Genomic DNA, 23,747 nt, shown 5'->3' on the forward strand with positions numbered 1-23,747 from the left:
GCCTGCCACACGGCATTTCATGACACAGATAGCTTCATGTACTCATTCAAATCTTTGTTAGCCTCAGAGTGATTCTTTTCTAACCTAATCAAATTATCACTGACTTTTTAGGGGGTTGTTCAGATTTAATAGAACAAGAGACAAAGCATTAAAACATGTTAAAAACACACCAGCCTTAATAAATGCAGAGCAGTTTTGTTCCCAGAAGCAGGGTTCATACGTCATCACTTAACAACCGGATTGTGTCACTTCTGTATGGTATTGAGACATGCTACATGCCTATTTACTATGACCTTATTATCCTTACACAAATAACATTGTGTTTTTGTGCTGGCACTAAATGGTGAAATAAACAATTTCTGTTGGAGTTTCACTCAGGCATTATAGTTGGGAGTAAACTTTTTTTTTTGTTTTGTTTCATTCTTTTTACTGTGTTATTGCCACTATTGTCACACTATTGGCCATACTGAAGACGACAGTGACAAAAGTGCTTAAGAAGCTAATGGAAAGACCTCAAAAGAAAAATATTTAAGCCAATTTAATGAAAAGCAGTGCAAATGTATTTGGCTCTCAGATGTTGATAATTTCATGGCTGACTGAGTCTATTGTTGACAGTCTTTCTCAGTCAATCCAAAGTTGTACACTGTGGTATTATGCAGCTATTATGACTTTCATCCAAAGCAATTTCATAAAAAGTTTTTTAAAATTTTAATGCCACTGAGGTGAGACATCTAAAACCATGAGTGAAACTGTGCAATTATATCAACGAGTTGTGAGTGCCTGTGTGAAGTAAAAAGTACAATAACTACGATCCCAAAAACAAAATGATCACGTGGCCTGTTCTCTTTCTGGAGTCAAAATGTTGAATAGCAACATTTCAGTTTCCCTTGTACATCTCACTAGGAACCCTGTCAGACACAAAAGCAAAAACCCAGACATGCTGCAGTGCATACACATCATCTTGTTCTATCATCCTACTTAATTTCTCATTTCCTTGTCATGCCTTAGGTATCTAAAAGCACCCCTAGTGGAAAAATTCAACTTTTAAATTATTTATCTTCCAGCTGCCTTGGTATCATGTGTACCTATTGAATAACAGTTATTAAACAGGTGTAGTGTAGTGCCAAAATCCAGACTTAAAAAGGGGTATAAGTCTTCAATGGAATTGAGAACTTTTGAGTCAAGTTATCAAATCAAGTAATCAAAATGAACAAAAGCTCATTTGAGAAAGTTGCTGTTGGGTCTGCGCTTCCACAGGCCCCGCTGGTTTAGAGACTTATTCCCATTAACGAAGCAAGACGAACAGCTCAACCGGTTTTTCACATGCTAGCAAGGGAAGGATCTCAGAGCAGCCCTTCTGCCCTCGGTAACAGAGCACTTCAAAGAACCAGCTTCTCCTGCAGCCTTTTATTTCTGTTAAACACAGTTTCACAAACACCCATTGTAACCCCCCCCCCCACGGTTATAAAAGATAAGGCACTGGGTGTGTGTGTGTGTGTGCATGCATGTGCACATGAGTTTGTGTGTGTTTGTGTTTGGGGGTGCGTTTGTGTGACTTCCTGCTCACCAAAAGGGTCATAAAGGCAGAAAGTTTACTAAACAAGAAAACAGAACCTTCACATAGGACGTGCCTATAATAAAACACTACAGCCTCCCCCACCATTAAACAGGCTGGGGAGGGCAATAGAAACAGGAGAATGTCTTTGATCATATAGTTTGAACCAAGACTTACAAATTTAAGTACAATAATGGCAACATTTAACAATTTGACTCTAACAGTTGCGAGTAAAAAAGAGACAGATGAAAGTAAAGAAGCACTAAGCCTTACTGGCACAGCAGAGAACATGAAGTCCACTTTAGCTTGGTGGGACTACATGATGCACCTTGAATAGAAAGCATGATAAGTTACAGAAGAGACAAAACACGAGTGGTAAAAATTCAAAGTGCTGATCAGCATCTTATTTTATTCAAGTGATCATTTGCTGTAATATCCAAAGAATATACTAAACATCTCAAACTCTTGTTTACGTGCACTTATTAATCATTATTACTGGTGCCTTAAGTAATTGAAAGCAGCCCTGATAATGTATACTCAGGCTTGTGTTAAGAGATATTAAAGACCACTTCATTCTTGTCACACTTTAGTAACATTATTAGTGCTATGAATTTTACTTTCAAGGATATTTTCTAGGGTGAATTAAACTTCCCTGAACATGGTGGGCAGATCAAAAGTATGAGTGGGTGAAGTGTACAGGATTCACAAGACACCTGAAAACTACGTAGATCAACTGATGTATTACAAGGTTGTATTTTAATTCACATGGCTCAATGGAAATGAACCGAGATATGCAGCAATTAGTCGTGATGAGAAAGCCAAGGTGATGGTACCATTGAACTGGCTAAGCTTTGAAAACTGCTTCTTGGTGCTGTCTACCACTGAAGCCTGACAAAGACATTTCAATATTTTTCATTAATTAAATGTGTTTTATAGTTTTCATTTAGTTAATTCTGCAGTGATGATATACATATTGATTTTCACATTCATTTATGCTCTGTTCTTTTATGTAGTTTATGTAGTTGTATGTAGTTTTTTCATTTTATCACATAGCACTACAGAAAGAATATGTTGCATGTTCATTCCATTTTCTGTTGCATTAAAAAAAAAAAAATTTTCTTTTTTTTTTTTCTCTTTTTTTTACTGTAGCAACCTGAATCCACTCAAGCTGTGATTTTAAAAGGTTTCTGTTCGGGGCCAGTGTGTTCTGTATGAAGATAATGGGTGTTTTGACACACCTCTGGAGTTGGTTTCCATTAGCAGATGAGCAGACCTCCTGGGAGAGCTGACAATTGGGAGTGCCAGGTTGTTTGACAGGGTTATCAGTAGGCAGCCTGCAGCGGTTCCTTCACACTCATGCATTAGGTTATCACAAATGAAAAGCAGAAGAAGGTATGAGAAAGAAAACTCAAGATTGCGGAGACAGAGTTAGGAAAACTGCAACACAGCTTTATAATAATAACCAAATGAAGCTGTACTACATTTCTGTGTTTGTATAAATATATGTGACTCATAAACCTATTAACTTTCTGCAGGATACAAACGCCGGTTTAAAGAAAGACTGGCAAATTGTGTCTTAATGTATTATACATGTTACTAAATGTAACTCCGTAGGATTATTGTCATTCTTCAAGGTCTTTAACCCAGTCTTTTTGTGTTGTTAGTTCATGTTTCGTTTTTGATTTTAGAACTATGATCTTTCTTTATAGTTTATGTTCTGCCTTTATAGTTTTCACTTGGTGATCATTTGTTCATTTGTTTTTTTGAGTTTTGTGTTTTCATGACTTGCTTTTATTTGTAGTTGGGGTGTTTTTTTGTTAGTTCCCTTTTGTGATTTCTTTTTACTTCCTCAGCCATGTCCCTTGGGGTTTACGTTTTCTTATTCACTAGTGAAAGCTATCAGCCTGCCATTTGTAACTGGAGGTGTAGATTTTACAACGTTCATATTTGGTGGCACAGAAAGTATTAATAATTACAAGTTAATGCAACATTGCTATCCACATTCAGAATGCCTTAAAGGTCCCATATTGTTAAAAAGCATTTTAGGACAGAAAGTATGATCTGTGAAAATCTGAAATTAGAAAGGCAATGGAAATTTTATTTATAGAGTATTAGCACATTTCATTATACTTAAATTCAATGTGCATAACACAAAAGATAAAAACATATAAACTTAAATAGGTTTACAATGTCAAGAAATCACAGGCTGCAAGAAGCTCCATAAGATCACCTTAGCAGCACTAGGACAAGACTTTCGGGGAACTTTTGGAGACAAGTTGAAGCACATTTAGTTAGGTTAACTGTGTTACACTGGATAAAACAAGAAAAATCTTGACTGCTTGATATGATGCATGACAGGTAAAGCACATCCCGGTCCTCAGCTCCTCTAAAATCCACAGCTTGAATTCCCAAATGACCCAGTCTCTCACTGGTTGTGGGACCATGTGGGATCAGGCTTGACCGCCAGCCTCTACTGACTACGTCACTACATACACTACATACATAGTCCAAAAGGAGTACTTTTCTAATACAGTTTCTCAAATTATTCACAACACTGCTCCTTTCAAAGTGATGAACGCGGCCCACCAAAAGCATCTTGAAGAAACAGCGACAACTGATTCTATGACTGAGTTTCATGATCAACAGTGTCAAAGGCAACAGTGAGATCAGGCAGGACTAAGACTGAAATGCTCTATTAATCAGTGTTGATCATTAATGATTTCAGTAAGAGCTAAACATTTTTTCTTTCAAATATTTTGCTGAAAAAAAGACCATTAGAAAATGGTCTATAATTATCAATTACTAAGGGACGATTCATGGTCACCTGAACCAACCCTATGCTTTATCAAAAAGAAAGGTTTAAGCCTAATCTTAAAATTAGAGAGGGTGTCTATATCCTGAATCCAAACTAGAAGCTGGTTCCACAGAAGAGGGGCCTGAAAACTGAAGGCTCTGCCTCCTGTTCTACTTTTAAATACTCTAGGAACAACAAGTAAGCCTGCAGTGCGAGAGCGAGGTGCTCTAATGGGATGATATGGTACCACATAGTCATTGAGAAAAGACAGTGCCTAAATTACTCAAGCACTTGTATGTGAGGAGCAGGATTTTAAATTTGATTCTGGATTCAACAGGGAGCCAATGAAGGGAAGCAATATAGGAGAAATATGCTTTCTCTTTCTAGTCCCCGTCAGTACTCTTGCTGCAGCATTTTGAAGGCTTTTTTAAGGGAGTTCTTAGGACATCCTGATAATAATGAATAGTAGTCCAGCATAGAAGTAATAAACTCATGAACTCATTTTTCAGTGTCACTCTGAGACAGGATGTTTCTAGTTTTGGAGATATTGTGCAAATAGAAGAAAGCAGTCCTACATATTTGTTTAATATGTTCATTGAAGGACATATCCTGTGACCTGTTCAATTTATTCCTATTCAATGTTTTATTTCATATGAAATAAGTTCAAGGACTGTTTTGACATAGACTTCTATATGGCCAGAAGTCCATTAGAAACCACAGGTTTTTTTTTTTTTCTTTTTTCTTTTTTCTTTTTTCTAACTAATGCAGGTTTAAGACATTTGCTTCACTTTTTAGCAGCAGCACAAATGTGTTTGCAACCAGCACTGAACACTGTGGCAATCAGGGCTTGAGCTTATCCCCCAAGAGGACATTGAAGTGAAGGACAGGACAAGGTAAGGTGTACTGACAGCAAGAATTTTCCCAGCTTTGCAGTGTTTCTTAAAAAGACTGACTGACTCACTCAGTTTACCACTGAATGAAGTTACAGCAAAACTGAATATACATATATCCATTACTTTATCTTGATTTGGGAGAAATATGTTTAGAGCTATTTGATCATTGCCATTATTATTTTCTGCATGTCTGCTCTGTGCAAAGTCATCTTTTATCTTCACAATCAGCTTCAGAATCAGAATGCTTAATTAATCCCAGAGGAAATGATGTCACAGTTGCTCCAAGACAGTGAAAACTAACTAAACTAAATTAAATAATACCATATATTACAAAGTTACAAAATATAACAAAAGAGCTTCAATAAATACAAATAGTTCTCATTATAAATATCCCAGTATATTGCACAAAATTAATGTTTGACACTGAGGTGCCCTTCTTATCATATTAACTGCAGTTTTCTCTAAAGAGCATGTAATATTAAGGGTTGTGCAATTATTGCACAAGTTGATTATAATGGAATCCATTTTGACAGGGTCCACCTTTGGAGTAAAGAGTATGACCTGACAGTATTAACATCTTCCACAATACAGATGCACACACACAAACACAGATACAGTGGCAAAGGGAATAGTCCGTATTCTAAAACATCTAATTTGTGACCAGAGCTGTATTATAGTGCTTATGTACGCAAAATATACATGTTGGCCAAAAGCAGATTCTCTTTGTTGGATTCACTTAGGAAGTTGAAAGCAAGTACTGCATAAAGGCCTTAAAAGAAGGTGACTAATGCTGTTTTCATGCACCTTCAATTTTATGATACCTGTGTAAGTTGTGGGACTATTTTGAGTTTTTGTTAGCTTTGTATTTTTGACAATCTTTCATTAATCTTTCTGTTTCATTATTCTGTACTGGTTTCAGTTCCCCGTTTATAACAGTTTTTTACACCTATAGTTCAATGTGGTATGAATCAGTTGATGAAAATATAAACTTGTTGATTTCTCCCACGATTTTGTTTGTTTTCACACGGAGACCAATCCAAGTGAACTCCAAGTGAACCAAAATGCGGTATTACGAACCACAACAGAATGTTCAGTCTGCTTTCTTTCCATCAAAGAAAATACAGGAAGATGGTGGTTCGTCCTGGGCTATTGTGGAACAAAGAGAATTTACAGTCATTTCACATTTGCACATCTATATTATCTTCCCACATGGCTATGTTTTTTTTTTTTAACTCAAACTTGTAATGTAACTGGTAGGTGGTTCAGATTCACACCATTAAACAAACAACTCTAGAGTTCCTTTGGAATCATACAGAGACTAAACACAGGAGTTTTTTGTGTTGTGGTTTCATACTGTCTTGTTGGTTTCAGCCTGGTTCACTAATCCCTGGTGTTTCCTGCTTCATTTGTGTTTCTGTGTCTGGCTCAGTCTTATCCCTGTGTTTGTTTACCTTTCTGCACTGTTCCTTTCTGTCAAGTCCATGGATCCTGGGCTCAGTGTTAGTTTTTTCCTTTTTTATTTTCATAGTCCCCTGTAATATGTGCGTTATGTTCACTTTTGCTTCCCCTGTCTCTTTAGTTTGTGCTTAGTGTCGTACTCGTTCCCACCTGTGGCCTATCCCCTCATTATCCTCTGTGTGTATGTATTTCAGTCTTCCCATGTAGAGTGAGTTTTCAGTGTACACAGTGGTATTCACAATGAACAAATATGTTACTTGCTGCTGTGGAGAACAGAGCAACCAGTTAACAACAAGCAAACAGCTCCTGTCACCCACACTTTTGGTTTCAAGATGTCTACTTGCCAAATGAATATGACTTACCAGTAAATAAAACTGGAACTATGTAAACTATGTAAATAAAACTGAACTTGCAAGTGATATGATTATTATTATTATTCAATTGTACTGGAATATTGGACATAACTTGGCCTCAGTCTAAGCTGTAATGGCAGCGGGGTTATGGTGTGGGATTTTTTTTCAGGAGTTGGGCCCTTTATTTCCTTTTTTATTATTCTGTAATGGTTTCAGTTCCCTGTAATGCTTTACGATGCCATAAATATTTTGGACAATTTCATGCGTTCAACTTTGTGGGAACAGTTTGGGGGTGGCCCCCTCCTGCTCTGACGTGATAATCATATCATATTACATATACAGACAGCAATACTGATGGTTTAGTTCTCACCAAAAATGGCTGAGCACTGAGTCAGAAAATTTTGGGCCGAATGCAGGTCCCAAGGGGCAAGTGGTAGAGTTAGTCACAGCACAAGGTTTGTTGGGGGGGGGGGGGGGGGGGTTGTTTTTGTTTTTCAAGCTAGAGGTCAATTAGGTATGCTAAAGAGTCTGGGCACCAGTTCTCCCTGCAGCTTATCTGTATTCTGCACTTAAATCCATGGCCAATCTCAGAGTCATCCCGCGTCCCTGCTCTGAGCATAATATGGAATGAGTGGGAGAGTTGAGGAGGGTGAAAAGGAGGGAAAATGTTCTTTTATCCTGTGTGCCTTAATAGCAGAAAAGAAACATTCTCTTTCCATCTTAGCTCTTCTTTCTTCTTTATGAAGAGTGCATTTAGGTGTATACTGTAGGTGTATACATATACTGTAGGTGTATTGAAAGAAAATGGTTGGCAGCTGGAATTGGATGAACAAATGTCAACTAAGTGTTACACTGTCACGCTATGATATAAGATCCCACATTGCAAGAACTACTAAATTTATATACAAACAAAAGGACAGTAGTCCAAAATTATATTATTATTATTATTATTATATAGTATATTATTATATATTACTATATTACTATTTTACTATTATTGTTCTGAGGCATTTTGATAAGATGCTGCCTTTAGCCAGTGAAAAAGTATATTTAGTCAGAATCTGTCATTTCATTCATTTGATCATTACCAGCAATGTTTTCCAGAGATTTCCCCAGATCGTAGGTGTTAGGGTACTCAAGTGACTTGATGCAAACACCCTGTTATTTAATCTGTTATGTTACTCAAGGCCAGTTCATTACCCTTTACTGTCAGTCTCAATTTTTTTGATGGGGCTGAGGTGTCCTTGACGAAAAATCAAAGCTAACCTACAACATGTTCCAAAACATAGATAGGGCTAAGCTACAGAACATCAGTTTTAGGTCCTAGAGGTTGAATTAGGAACATGTACTATACATGTAATGTACATGTACATGAAATCGTGATGATTGATCGGAACATCTCTGTATAACATCTCATGTATACGGAGACTTTTTTATACACATGCACACTGGGGGGCGGGGGGGGGGGGGTATCTATTTGTTATTGACAGTTCTTAGTTTGGTTTTTAACATTATTCTAGTGCTTTAGTTAGTGCAGGCTGACTTCTACTTTGTTTCTATGATCATTTCCACATTCTGAGTTTTCAGATTCTGTTTTGTGTTCATTCATTTTCTGCTATGAGTTGTGTGTGTGTGGGTGGGGGGTCTCCTGGGTTGTCAGGCTGCTTGTTTTCTGTTTGCTTGTTTTTCCCACAACTGAGACACTTTTGTGTCTCAACGTAGACTCTTTTCTGTTTCAGTTGTGGGTCTTTCTTGCCAGCCCTTAAGAGCACAATCTGACCAATATAGACCCATCAGATTCTGCTTTATCCACTGAGGAGTTAGAAACAGTATTGTCGGTGTGTCTGGTGATTTTCTCCCACATGTATCCGTCCACAAATTTTTGTGTCAAGATTGTGTCTTAATGACTTTCAGGCAACAGGTATAATTTGGAGGACAAAATTTTTGTTTCCATCATGTAGTCTACCTCAGCCCTATTCCTAGTCCCCGGCATCTAAGCCCTGTCTCTCCTGTGTTCTTTGTCAGACCGTCTGTTTCTCTTTGTGAGTTGCCTGTTTTTTTTCTATTGCCTTTTATTGTGGATTTTTCTGAGCTTTTTAAACATCCTTAATAAAAGGGTCATCTTTTGTTTCCCTGTACCTGTGAATCTACTTGCTTTTATGTTGCTTTTTTTATTCTACTGTGTACAGTGTCATTGAGTGTTCTGAAAGGCGCTTTCAAATAAAATGTATTATTATTATTATTATTATTTATTTTTATTTTTTTTATTAATCTAAGAATGCAGAAGAATGTGTGGCTAGTGTACATCATCAAATTAAACATCAAAACTGGATAATGAGAAGAAGAAATGTACTGAAAGGAATATATCTGAGAAAGCTGAGAAAAACTAAAAAAATAAGACTCAATTTTATTTTAATTCATGTCTTATATGAATAGTAATAACTTTCACACACTTTTGCTTTTAACACTCTTTTGTGCCCAAGAAATAAATAAATAATTTAATTAAAACACAGCCCCAGAAAGGACTTTGACTAGCATGTCAATATGTGCTGTCAAGAGTTCCTGGCTAAACATCAATATGTGATGAGATAGCAGTGATCAGATGGGTCAGTCTCTCTCACCCCAGCCGGTCACGGCAGATGGCCATCCCTCCCTGAGCTTGGTTCTGCCAGAGGATTCTTCCTGTTAAAAGGGAGTTTTTCCTTCCCACTGTCGCCAAGGTGCTTGCTCATAGGGGTCATATGGTTGTTATGTTTTTCTCTGTATGTATTATTCTAAGGTCTACCTTACAATATAAAGCATGATGAGTCGACGGTTGTTTTTTTGAAGTAACTCTTCTATTTTCTGGTTTCTGCTAAACTACTTTTCTGCTAAAGGTAGTTGTGCAACTGTGACCTACAGTTGTGTCTACAGTTTGCTGCTGGTGATGAGTCAAAATACACTGAAATAGAGCAGCTTGGTGCTTTATTTTAGCCTTACAAAATTTTGTATAGAAATGTAATGCTCCATGTATCATCTGATATATTATGCGATATCTGATATATCAAATGTAGATTTCTGAGCAGTCCTTATCTTTGAAAATATTTTTTTTGTTTGACATCTCTAAGTGTGTCAATTTACTTATTTCTTATGTTGCCTGGAAAATACAATAACTGTAAATTGGCTAGCAAGATACAATGCCAAACTACCCAAAAAAGGCTGAATTTGATTTTTTTTTTAAGTTGTACGAAAATTTGCATTTGAAATTACCTCCCACTCAAATGTTACTCCATTTATCCTCACTCCTGACAGGCACTCAACAATATTCTATATTAATCTACCTATCGGATTTAATTGCTCATTTTCTGAAGGCACCAAAATGCCTTTCGAGCCTATTTTAACCTCTGTATATAACCGTGCATCTAAAATGTTAAAGAAATCATACAGATGGGAGGATAGCCTTGATTTAAGGATTATTTTGGAAATGCTCAGATTTATGCAGATGTACATGCATTTAGCTGTAAAGGTATTTATTCTGATCTACCTTTCACCTATCAGTATTCTACTCCAGCGGTCCCCAACCCCCGGGCCTCGGACTGGTACCGGTCCGTGAGTCGTTTGGTACCGGGCCGCGAAAGTTGAGGCTCAGGTGTGAAATGTATGGTTTTCAGGGTTTTTATCGGTTTTCAGCGTTATTTTGTTATCGTTTTTATCGTTAACTCGGTTTTCCTGGGTCTTTTCACGTGTGTTATGAATAAATCTTCTTTTTTTCGGTACCGGTACTAGTTTTATTTTGTTGTATTTATCCGCGACACCTTAAAGGCCGGTCCGTGAAAATATTGTCGGGCATAAACCAGTCCGTGGCGCAAAAAAGGTTGGAGACCGCCGTTCTACTCTATGTAATACACCTACTCTCAGCATTTGTATCCGACATGTATCATCATAGTGAGTCTCCAAAAGAAAATTGTTCAAAAAAATCAGCTGGTGGAAGGAAGTATGTTTTTTTCACACCTGCCAGTAAGATATAGGGTATTCCCATATTGGTACCTCAAAGGAATTCTTTTTTATCTTTTTCACTCAGACTGGGAGTCAATCAGCACTTGCTTTATGCTTGCTTTGTATATTAGGATTTATCAGTATGTGCATGTAGGCATTTTGCACTGACCTGAGGACTTTTAGCAAATAGAGTCACAAAATAAACAATAATAAGAAAAGTAGCTTTAAATAAATGGCAATGGTTTAAAAGGGTGGTAGATCACAAACTGTATGCAGAGACATAAAATGGTTTTAAGTGTTGCATATGAATAAAGTTGTAGATGGACAGGGGCATGTTTAGCCCATTTTTGGGGGTGCTGAAGCCCCACAAAATGAATCAAAGCACCCACAAAGATTTCTTACTTTTTTTGACAATATTTGCTGTTTGTGTGACACACTACTAAAAATATAAAAACCATACAGTACTTTGTTGAGACGTAATATTCTAACGGAAAGTATAGATATCCGTCAGTCAAGAATAATGTCGGATCACTGTTTCAATATTTATATCTTTTATTAGATGTACATGTGGTTTGGTTATTTTCCTTTTGGTTGAAAGTACACTGAGAGAGTACTTTTTCATTAGTGATCTTAATAGTATTTTTTTTTATATTAATGTAATTTTTTCATCTAATTGAATACAATCTATTTGTGTATGATTGTGTCCAAATTGATTGAGTCCAAAGAGGGAGGGGGGACAGAGGGGAACGTGAGGAGAAAGTACAAGGTCAGGAAGAACCATGTAAGAAAACAGACAGGGAATAGTGACAGGCAAAACAGAAACTGTTAAACTGACAAAGAAAAAAAAACAAATTTTACTCACACAATCTGGAAGTTGTGTTCTCCCTATATTAAAGCTGCTATACAGAATCTGCAAAACAAACTGGGTTGAAACATTTTTTGAACCCCTTTAACAACATTCCAACATAACATTATCATTGATTGGGGAGATTAAAATTTATGATATATTTTAATGTGGTTGAGCCACAACTCTACTTAAACCTCAGCCAGTAATAGGCAGGCCAACTTTTGGACCATCTAGTTGTCTGTATGTCTGCTGCAGTACATGCACCACATTTGCACACTATCAGAAAATGCCAAACAGTGCCTTGGTGGAGTGAGGAGCTGTAAAGAGAAGCAGAGTGCTCTGTTTATATTCTAAAAATGTTTTAAGCTAGCTTGTTTCAAAGATTCTGTACAGCAGCTTATCAGTGTTTCTCAAACATTTTACAGTGTGTACCACCTGAGAAAATGTCAAGCTCTCCCAAGTACCACTATGAAAGCATGAAACTCATAAATCTTGCAACACAAAATTACTATTAGTAAATTAGTATATGCAGTAAAGATTTTTTCATACATTGTATACATTGTACCATAGGCAAATTCCCCTCCATTTTTACAAATTTTTTATTAATATTTTGTACATTTCTACATTTCAAGGACTCTTCTGTTTTTGGAGTATATTTTTTTATGTATCTGTATTCTATTATACATACACATTAAAAGTGAATCTCTTTCCAAAAAATGCACTCAGTTTACTTTTTACTCACTATGAGCATCATTCATTATTCTCCCCCAGCAATTAAGGTTAGGAAATGTATTTTTTTTTATTCCAATCCATTCTTCTTTTGCAGCATTTAAATAACCTTTATCAGATCTGATGGTTTTGTTACAGACTTTTCAAAAATGTTTTGCTTTTCTTTCACAAATGTGGGGATTAAATTGTGTTAAAATGTACAAAACAGTGATGTCATGTTTTGTGACGAGGACCCAGGCACAGAGAGACTTGATGAATTTAAGAGTCTTATGATTTAATAAAGAAATTTGCAGACTTGCACAGAGATGGTAAAATTAAGATGACTGATAACGGAGACAAAGACAACAGACAATGAGGACAGGGAGGAACAGGGGTTTACATGTACCAAGGAGACAGTCAGAAAGAACTCGGGACAACTGGAGACGTTTAGGAATGCAGGGACTGACAGAGACAGGGAAGAAGTCTCACCGTGATGAGTAAAGCTTATCTTGCATGGCTGGGCAGCTCTCTGTGTGCTCAGCACCCCCAAAGCTCTGATCCTAGAATCACCCCTGATTTCAAAGCATCCATCTGGTGATATTCAGTCCTACATTAATAATAAATGTGACACTGTGATCACACATGCAGTAAAAATGATGTGCCATGCAATATTTTAAATAAGCAAAAACTGTGCTGCATGTTGAATCTTGCACATTTTGATTTGTCTAACTTAATTTTGGTTGTCAGATTGAACTTTTTAAGACTTTCTTTGACAATTTCTCAACTAAAGTTTGTGACACATAGATGACTTGAAAGTTTTGCATTTCACTTTTATGTTGACAGAAGTTATTTCTAACCTCATACCAAAATGTAAAAGAGAAACAAGTTCATGATTTTTTGGGGAACTTCAGAGACATCCAGAAGAAATTTCAAATATGATATTTCTCTATCATTTTTTTTAGTGCTTACTCTCCCTGGTTGCAGTTTGGAAACCCTGCAATGTAATAAATAAATACATTAAAAAAAATTCAACATGTATTACAACTCCTGTACCTTTTGGTACCTCTTGAGCCTAATTAAGACCCCAAACCCAAAATAGAGCAGGGTAAAACATAGTACAAAGAAAAAAGATGAGATGCTGAATTCAAAGAGTGACTCACTTCGGCAGCTTCAGGCATTTTTTTTTTCTCTTTTGCAATTGGTGTAACAGCTGTGTTCTTCTGGAATGCTCAAGGGATCTTTCAGCTGACTGCAAAGTCTCAGTCTCAGGAGAAATAGATAGAAGGCTGTTAGAAGCGGTTGGCAGCACAAGTGACAGATCTGTAGCTTTGCTCTCAAAAACCAGTGATTAGAGGCACTTGTAGATACAATAATTGTACTTCTGCCACAAGGGCTCTGTGGGTCTGTGTCAATTGTAATTATAAATCAATGCAATTCAGAAAATAATACTATGATATAATTACAAACTAAAATTTCTGTAATGGTATCACATAAACTCTGCTATAAATTGTCATCAAAGTGCACACTTCAGCAGCAATGATTAGATGAGAAAAAAAAAGTAATCACTGCTAGTGGCTAATACCATTACTTGTTCTTCTCATTTACCTGTGTGATGGGAAGACAAAATATCAAGGACTACTGTTCACTTTTATTTTTTTCCAAAGTATTTGAAAAACCTTGGAAAATCAGTTGCCAGTAACAAACATTTCACCCCAACTATTTCACTCCAAAGATTTTGAACCTGATTGCAAAGTGATAAATCACAAAATTTTTGTTTTAAGGCTTCATATACTGAAGTGAGGGTGTAAGGACATGAGCCAGTTAAAGAACAGCCCACTTCTCTTAGAGGAGTGGCCTTCATGAACATGCATATGAGCCACAAAACAAAGCTGTGGGTATGTAAGCTGCCAGTTAAATCAATGTCTCGCAATAAAATTAAATTAAATATGAACAAACAACAAGCTATGAAAAGCACAGTGAATGATGTAAGCTTGTTGCTTATAGAATTTTTTTTCCCTTCTCCTGACAAATGCAAAAAAGTTGAAGTACTGATTCAACTTCTTCACCGAATTAAAGTGAAAAGGCTCTGAAATGTACTCAAGGTAAGAAAGTGAAAAGTAGCTCTTTGGAGGATGTTTCTGCCAGCTTTTTTTGTGCAAAACTAGCTGTACCTTGTGCTATATTAATATAATAATAAAATAATATTAATAAAAGAGAATATACACTTTACTTAAGTTTGAATTTAAATTTTTTCAATTTCAAGCAAAAATTTAAATATTTGCATAATTCTCTAACTGGAAGAAATTCGTTTAACATTTAAACCTACTTTCTGTATATGGCAGCATATAAAATAGAAAACAAAATTGTGTTTACACTCACTCTTTCAAATAGATGCAAGTAAAACAGCAAAAAATAATAAAACATTTTTTCAAAGATTAAAGATTCAGCGGCACTAAGTCCTGTTGTAAGAGACTGAAATCCTTCAATCTGTTACTTGTAACGCGTTACTGTCCATCTCTGGTCATGACCCTGAAAAGTTATATATACGTCTTGAAGTGTGCATGTTGTATAGCAGGTTGCAAATTTCACTTCAAAAATAAGAGTGCTTTCAAATGTCTTGTTTACCGGCACCATCGGCTTTAATGTCCCGTGTCACAATGTGAGACCCTTTTTAGGTACATATGAAAAGTTCCGTAGTAATTAAATTTTAATTCTGTTTGTTTTTATGGTTCATTAAAAGCCATTTAAACAGTCTAGTTTAAATATCTCTCTCTCTATATATATATATATATATACACAGGGGTGCACATAAGTGGTCCGCAGGTGCGCATGCGCTGTCAAAATAAAAGACGCGCACCAGATAAGAAGTTGCAACGCGTGTTTGCGTACATAAGATTTTCCGGAGGAGGACAGACATTTGTTTAGAACTCTTAAAGATGCAGAAGAAGCAAGCTCCTTTAAGCAATTACTTTGGTGTTCCTCCACTTCCAAAGAAATGTCAGAAGCACGTATTCTTGGAGAAGTGGTTGCAGGAGGTGAGCTGGCTTCAAATAAATGATGAATGCACAGAGATGTGGTGCAGAATATGCCATTTGCCATTTGTTTGAAGCCAGCTCACCTCCTGCAACCACTTTTCCGAGAATACGCGCTTCAGACTCCTTCTGACATTTCTTTGGAGGTATAGGAACACCAAATTAATTGCTTAAAGGAGGATGTGATCACACTCCTAACTGCCAATATATAGGCTTGAAATTGCAACATGTTTTTAATAACTACATGAATAAAAAAAAAAACTGTGGGTTTCAAATCTCTGTTCAGTGAAGACAGATTTTTCAAATCCTTCAATCTGTAAATTTTTAGGCAGCAGGTGTCAAAAACAGCTCTTGAATATATACACTGCACAACGGAGGCATCTTATCTCACACTCTTCCTTTTTATTGTTTTGCCTGTATTAACCTCATACTAATGCTCAGCTAAATTTTAAAGTCTAAATTTAAAAGTTCGTTCCTTGGTTTTACCAAGGAAGACTTCTTTTTGTTGATTAAGTCCTGCCTAAAGTGAACTAATAGCCACTCTTAGATGGAAGAGGTTTCTAGATTTCCTTTTCTAAAATTCTCATATCCCAACACATTTTTCAAAGCGATTTCCTTTGAAGGCAGGCATAAGTAAGATGTAATGATTGCCTGTTTAAGCATAAGGAGCACTGCTATAGAGGTCTTTGGACACCAAAAATAATCATAGTAAACATGGCCCAAAGCAGGTGCCTTTGAAAACTTTTAATATCTGCAGAAATAAAAGACTAAATCATGGACCCGTTTGTGCTACCATCATAAAGGGTTGTTTGATTACAATGTTTTCTTGATGTTACATTTATTTTTTCTGTCTAAATTTGCCAGTCTTTTGAAAGTGGCAGGCACATTTTACAGATCTGCTATTATACATTTTTTTCTTTATTCTCACTGGTATTCTCCACTAAATTACATTTCTAGGTCATGGATATTTTCTTTTTTTTTCTTTTTTGTATTTTTTTGTGCATGAAGACATAAAGACTTCCCTTTTGAAACCTGACCCATGGGGTCACTGTGGCATTTATTTATTCTGCTATAGCAGTGCTAGTTACAATAAGTTCAACTATAACATAGGGTTGGGCGATATATCGAGTTTTTTAAAAATATCGATATATTTTTATAAGAGATATAAGATGTGACAACATCCTTTATATCGATATAGTCTATGTTACGTTATAATTATAGTTGTGGAGCCACAAGTTTGCCTCTCTTTTGTCCACTTTTGTCTTTACACAACGTTACTCGACCTCGCCTCTCTCCTTCACTGAACACAACTCCCCCTCCTCCCCCATCACTTCACCTGCAGGCAGCGACAAGATGGACACGGCAAATCTCCGTTAACGACTTACTGCGCATTGCCCCGTGCGTGGGGCTGGACGGCATCAACGTGTTAACGAGCTAAACACGCTAACGAGCTAACCATGCTAACGCCATGCACGGCCTGAAATCCTTTCATTTTCTCAAAAGTTGACAGCGCGCCTTATTTATGAATTCTGGTTGTGCTTGATGACCACGAACCGATTTTATGTGGCACACAGCGCTCAGCAATCTGTCAAAAAATGTTTTAGAATGACTTTGGTAAGTTACAGAGCTGCACCGCTTGATGGATTGTCGGAGCATTACGGCTACCGAGGAGCCTCGCGTAGTAATACGTACTGTGCTTCAATGTAATATTACCGTACTGTGTGTGTATAAGGACCATAAATGGCACCTGTTAAGAGACATGGTTACGAAGCAGATTTCAAACTCCAGGCTGTCAGTCACGCAGTAGAAGTTGGGAATAGAGCAGCCGTGAAATCTGTCCATGTTATTATGCTCAGCGTCTCTTAGTTTACATTTTGACTGCACAATTGTGAGCTCTTTGTTATGCACAAAAACAACATAGTTTTCTTTTATTTATGGAGCATTATTATTTAATAAATGCTCATAATTTATTTTTGAGTAGTTTTTTTCATGTACATCTATGCTGTATGTTAATAAAAGTGCCTGTGTGACATCTGGGACACAGCTTTGACTAAGAACTCTCTTTTTGTTCTTACTTTATGGCTTTAAAAAAAATATAGAGAGATATATCTTATATTGCCATCCAGCTAAAAAAATATCGAGATATGAATTTTGGGTCATATCGCCCAGCCCTACTATAACACTCCTCACAAGTTTATTCTGTTCATCTGGATATAGCGTTTTCAGTGGGAGAAACGTTTCTCCCACCGATGAACAGAATCAACTTTGGGGCATTTAGTTACCTGAATGATTGTGCATGCATCAAGACAACTATCCCACTAAACATTGGACGCGGGATAGACTTGCTGATCATGTCTATACTGATCAATTCTGGACATCTATATGACATCCAAAGTAGTTCCACATTTACATGATTAATATACTTAATATTTTTGAATTTACAAATATTAATGTCTTGATGCATGATCAATCATCCAGGTAAGTAAATCCCAAAAGGTTGATTCTGTTCATCTGGATGTTTTCAGTGGGAGAAACGTTTTGTTGCTCACCCAAGTGACTTAGTCTCAGCTGACTGCAGTTTTCCCCAGTCTTATAAACAGTACATTGCTCAATGACTGAACCTAGCCCACTGAGTAAACAATGGGCTACTTTGTATATTGTATATATATATTTATAGCATTATAAATAATTTTAGAAGAAAAAGCTTTAAACATGCTTAATGCTTGATGTTATAGTTAGAAATGACTGCAGATTTTCTGATATAATCATTTATATTCCACAAATTTTGGTTAGTAGCAGTTTAAATATCACTTTGAATGATCATTTGCTTTTGGTGTAATACCTGTAAAGCCCTTAGCTACAGCAAAGGTCTTGATGGAGTTTGCTACACTATGCATTACAGGTCACTTCATGATCCAACTTCACTAAAAATCAATAAATCATTTTCTTGTGAGATCAATGTCTATATTACACCATAATGCTTCTAACCTTATCCTCTGAACAAAGAGTCTGGTGGTGAATGCTAATTAGGAAAACGGAATATGTTTTAGTGGGCTAGATAAATGAAATGAAATCATTTGTAATGTAAAATTACATATTTTAAAGACAGAACACTAGTATTGGTCATCTGTCTAATATCTACGGGATGGACTAGGATTACACTACACTACAGGCCACACACTTTTTAATATTATTAATAACATTGATGATAATAATAATGAAATTACACAAGCTGTAAATTTCCAGATTGTTTTATTTTATTTCTATTTATATAATGTACATAACTCACCCACTTGCTGCACGTAATGTCCTCTTTCTATATACTCATTCACTGTATATAAAGTCGGTCTCTCTCTTTCTTTCTTTGCACAGTCGAGGAGCGTATCAGGTCACATTTCACTGCATGTTATACCTGTATAACCATGGACGTGACAAATAAAGAATCTTGAAATTAGTAGTATTGACATGAATGTGAGGAAAAAGCATTGCAGCACAAAAAGAGTTTTACTCTAAGGTTCAACGATATTGTCAAAAACATATACCATATAGCGCTTTGAGGGTCTCGAAAGGCGCTATATAAATGCAATCCATTATTATTATTATTATTATTATTATAAAAATATGCCCAACAGGTAAAGAAATATACTACAAAAGGCTTCAGCAAACTGAGATTTACGTACACTAGCACACATATGCTACATTTAGAATACAAATCTTGTCATATTTAAATGAAAACTGGAAGGAAATCTGAATTAAACATTTGGTATCAGCCAATACCTTCACTCTTAGCCCAAATGAGGTTAATAGAAAATTGCTTGGAAACCCCATTGCCTTAAACCACATGTGTCAAACTCAAGGCCCACGGGCCGCATCTGGCCCGGCGGACATTTATATCTGGCCCACGAGATCATTTTATATAGATTTATTATTATTGTTATGCATGGCCCGGCGATATGAGGCGCTAATAACACACAAACTACAGATCACAAAATGCAGCGCTGCAGCCGCCTTGCCGAACGCTAGGCTAGCTGGGAACATTCCCGTCAATCAAGTCAAACTTCTGTTATTGCAAAGCTAGCCCCTCACAATGGCGAAGAGAAAAGTTGATTCTGAAAACAGAGCCTTTCAGCACCGGTGGGAGACTGAATATATGTTTGCAAACATTGCCGGTAAACCCGTGTCTCTTATTAGTGGAACTAATGTGGCTGTAATTAGGGAATTTAATTTGAGATGGCACTACGAGACAAAACATCAGGATTAGCTGAAAAACCTAAATGCAGAGCAGAAACTACAGAAAATAGAAGAGCTAAAGAAGAATCTCACCTTTCAGCAGACGTTTTTCACCAGAGCAAAATCACAAAGTGAAGCTGTTGTGAAAGCAAGTTTTATTGTAGCAGAGGAGAAAGCCAAATCAGCCCTGCCATTTACCGAAGGAGAGTTTCTGAAGAGCTGCATGATGAAGGTGTGCAACGTCTTGTGTCCAGACAAAATGCAGATTTTGGCAAAAGTGAGCCTGAGCAGAAACGTATGTCAAAGTGTAACCGACATGAAACTGCCCTGGGACAAACTTGTTGGACTTACAACAGATGGAGCGCCAGTGTTGTGTGGTGAAAAAAGTGGACTAGTCAGCAGGATGCGAGTAAAGATGCAGGAGAACTGTACCGGTGAGTTAACAGCATATCACTGCATCATACACAAGAAACTGTGGCTGTGTGGTCCTAAAAATGGAGCATGTAATGATCACCGTGACGCAAACCGCAAATTTTAGCCAAACTAAAGGTTCGATCGTGGCTCAAAGAGTTGGCAGTTTGTCTTGTAACCGGAAGGTTGCCGGTTCGAGCCCTGGCTCGGACAGTCCCGGTCATTGTGTTCTTGGGCAAGACACTTCACCTACCGCCTACTGGTGATGGCCAGAGGAGCCGATGGCGCGATATGGCAGCCTCGCTTCTGTCAGTCTGCCCCAGGGCAGCTGAGGCTACAACTGTAGCTTGCCTGTGTGTGTTGAGGGCCCCGAAAAGCGCTGTATAAATGCAATCCATTATTATTATTATTAAATCACTGTCAATTTCAGTCTTTTATGTGGGAAATAGATTCAGAGTTTGCTGACATTCCTTATCATACAGAGATCTGTTGGCTGAGTTGGGGAAATTTTTTCAATAGGGTTTTTGAGCTCAGCAAGGAAATCTGTCAGTTCATGGACATGGCATGTATGATGCGGTGAAGGCATTTCAAGTGAAGCTGTCACAAATGCACCAGTGCAACTTGCCTCACTTTCCCTGTTGCCAAGTAATGGTGAACCAAGTCAGCGCAACAGTGTTCCCAAATGCGCATTTTGCTAATAAACTGAGCGCACTGAGTTTGCGGCGCTTTGGTGACTTTGAAGCACAAAATGAGAATTTCGAGCTGCTTCACAACCCATTTACAGTTGACGTGGAAACTGCACCTGTGCAGATTCAGATGGAGCTGCATTCTAATGTGACACTCAAGGGAAAGTATGACACTGAATGCCCTGTAGAGTTTATTAGTTCCATTCCTGAAGTAATGCCCCAGCTCTGTCTACATGCAGCTCGAACCTTGTATATGTTTCCATTTATTTTTTCTGGGGTTTTTGGCAGCATGTTCATATTTCTATTTCTAACTTGCATAATTTTGACAGGATATATTTTAATGGAGACCAAATATTTAAAGTTAAAGTAAATTTTTTAAAGTTTATTTAATCTGGAATTATATTCCTGTCTGTTTTTATTCATATTTATGTTTAAAAAACATTATTTTAGTGTGTTCAATAAATGTTTATCTTGTTTGGCCCATGACCTGAAGTGTGCCTTGAGGTTTGGCCCCCTGTGCAATTGAGTTTTACACCCCTGCCTTAAACCCTTTAATTTTTTACACAGGTTGAAACAACATTTGTTAATTTGTATTTACATAGAATTATAATTGGATCCAGTAAACACAAAAGAATTTCTCTCTTAGTGTCTAACTTAAAATATTCATTATAAAGAACCTAAACATAATTCCCTACTATTTATAATGATCGGTTAATACAACTGTCTTGTCTTGTACGTTAATTATACTTCTTTTATTTGAGATTATTGTAAATGCTCTTTAAAGAAAACACATAAAATAACACATTCAAAAATTAATATTTAAAATCTGTTACTGGAAGAAAAAAAAACACCCAACAAAAAAACCAAGTAAAATTAAGGGATTCATTTATATTGAATAAAAAACAGGGTGATGCTCCTGCAGTTTTCCAGGCACTGGTGAATGATGTTTTGAGGGGCTTCATTGTTATCGTCTACCTCGATGACATCTTAATCTTTTCCAAATCCCAGTCCAAGCATGAAACCAGGTCAGACATGTCCTGCAACGCCTTCTGGAGAACGGGTTGTTTGTTAATAGCAAGAAATGTGAGTTCCATGTGTCCGCAGTCGCTTTCTCGGGCTACATCATCGAACAAGGGGACCTCCGCCCGGACCCGTCAAAAGTCAAAGCTGTGGTGGAATGGCCAGAGCCTCCTAATCAGTGCCAGTTGCAGCGGTTCCTCGGGTTCACAAACTTTTATAGGAGGTTCATTCAGGATTTCAGTATGGTAACTTTGCCCGACAAGCAAGGTGGGCCCTGTTTTTCACACGTTTCCATTTTTCCATCACTTACAGGCCAGGGTCCCGCAACGTCAAGCCTGACGACCTCTCCCAACAGTTCTCCACCTCGGAGGACAAGGCGGAGCCTGCACCCATCCTCCCAGCTACCTGCATCATGGGAGCTATTTCCTGAGAAATCGAGTCAGCCATTCAGGAGACTCAAAGGCTGGAACCAGATCCAGGAGGCGGATCTGGTTCCTCTATTTCCCTCCATCGAAGGAGAGCACTCCGTGCCACAACAAACGCATCGCAGACCACCACCGGACCTCTACCCCTGACTGCGCTGTGGGACAGAAGGTATGGCTCTCAAAGCATTTTGATCCCGTCAGTTAAGCTCAACCCCACCTTCATCGGCCCATTCGAGATCTCGGCCCTGGTCAACCCGGTTTTCTGTAAGACTCAAATTGCCACGCAACATGAGAATGCACGTTTTCCATGTGTCCCAGATTAAACCTGTCCTGAACAGCTCTCTGTGCCCTCCTTCCAGGACCCTCCTCCCGCCCAACTTGTGGATGGTCTGTCCACCTATTCCATCACCTGTATTATTGACTCATGGCGTGGGGACGTGGCTACCAACACCTGGTGGATTGGGAAGGCTAAGGCTTGGAAAAACGAGCTGCCATCCTGGACAAGCGCATGTTTTTACCGGAGTTAAGATCATCTGCACCCTGGTAAGCTTGGTCGATTGCCGATAGGCTCCCGTTGAGAGGGGATGTGTGTCTGTCATGGCCTCGTGTTAGGCAACATGTGTTGTTTTGTTTTCTGCTCTCTCTCTCTCTCTCGCTCTCTGTCCTCTGCCGGGTTGGTGCTCATTACGGGCTCTGTGTGTAGATCTTTCCTGGACCCGTCCCTGCCTACCTGAAAACCTGCGAGCAAGTGTGTGGAAGCATGAGAGCCAGATGAGGAGAGTGGAGTGTGATTTGGAGAGGAGTGGAGTGTGTTTGATCCCTTCCTTTTCCCCCCACGGACCCTGGAGCCCTGGACCCCCCTCTAGCACATTGTATATAGAATCACTTGGTCTTGTTACTGTAAATCATTTACTTACTACCTTTTTTTTCTTGTGGGTAATAAGATAACGCTCACCTTTGGTAAAGCTCTCTTCTCTCCTGATAACAGGAGCAAGTGGTGCAGATGTAGGTATCTTTGGATTAGGATTCTGTATTTTGGAATTTAGGTTTATTCTATAACATCATTTCTTTGTGTTACGTGGCTTGTTTGTTGCTTTATCCAAGTTCCTTATTGGGTTGCTTTTTCCTGCCTTCAGTTCCAGAGATCATTAGGTTCATTTTGCTACTCCACTTTTGTGTTGCGATTCTGTTGTCTGGTCTGGTCTCTGTATTTTTGTCTTTCTTGTTTCCACTGTTGAGTTGTTGCAAGTTAATCTCGTCTCCCTGTTCAGTTGTGTCTCTTTTCCTGTTTTAGTTTGATAATGGTTGTTCTTTGTGTCTTGTGTTAAATTCAACTTTCTCTTGAGTAATTAGTTAACCT

General features: G+C 37.7%; 1 protein-coding gene across 3 annotated transcripts in view; it reads right to left on the reverse strand.

Annotated features, from left to right (window-relative positions):
- ntm (neurotrimin) overlaps positions 1-23,747 on the reverse strand; it is a 404,648-nt gene that overhangs the window by 338,124 nt on the left and 42,777 nt on the right. The gene's annotated exons all lie outside the window — the stretch shown is intronic.

The sequence above is a fragment of the Perissodus microlepis genome, chromosome 10, assembly GCF_051167445.1.
Source record: "Perissodus microlepis isolate ML-2025 ecotype Zambia chromosome 10, ASM5116744v1, whole genome shotgun sequence".
Taxonomy (NCBI): domain Eukaryota; kingdom Metazoa; phylum Chordata; class Actinopteri; order Cichliformes; family Cichlidae; genus Perissodus; species Perissodus microlepis.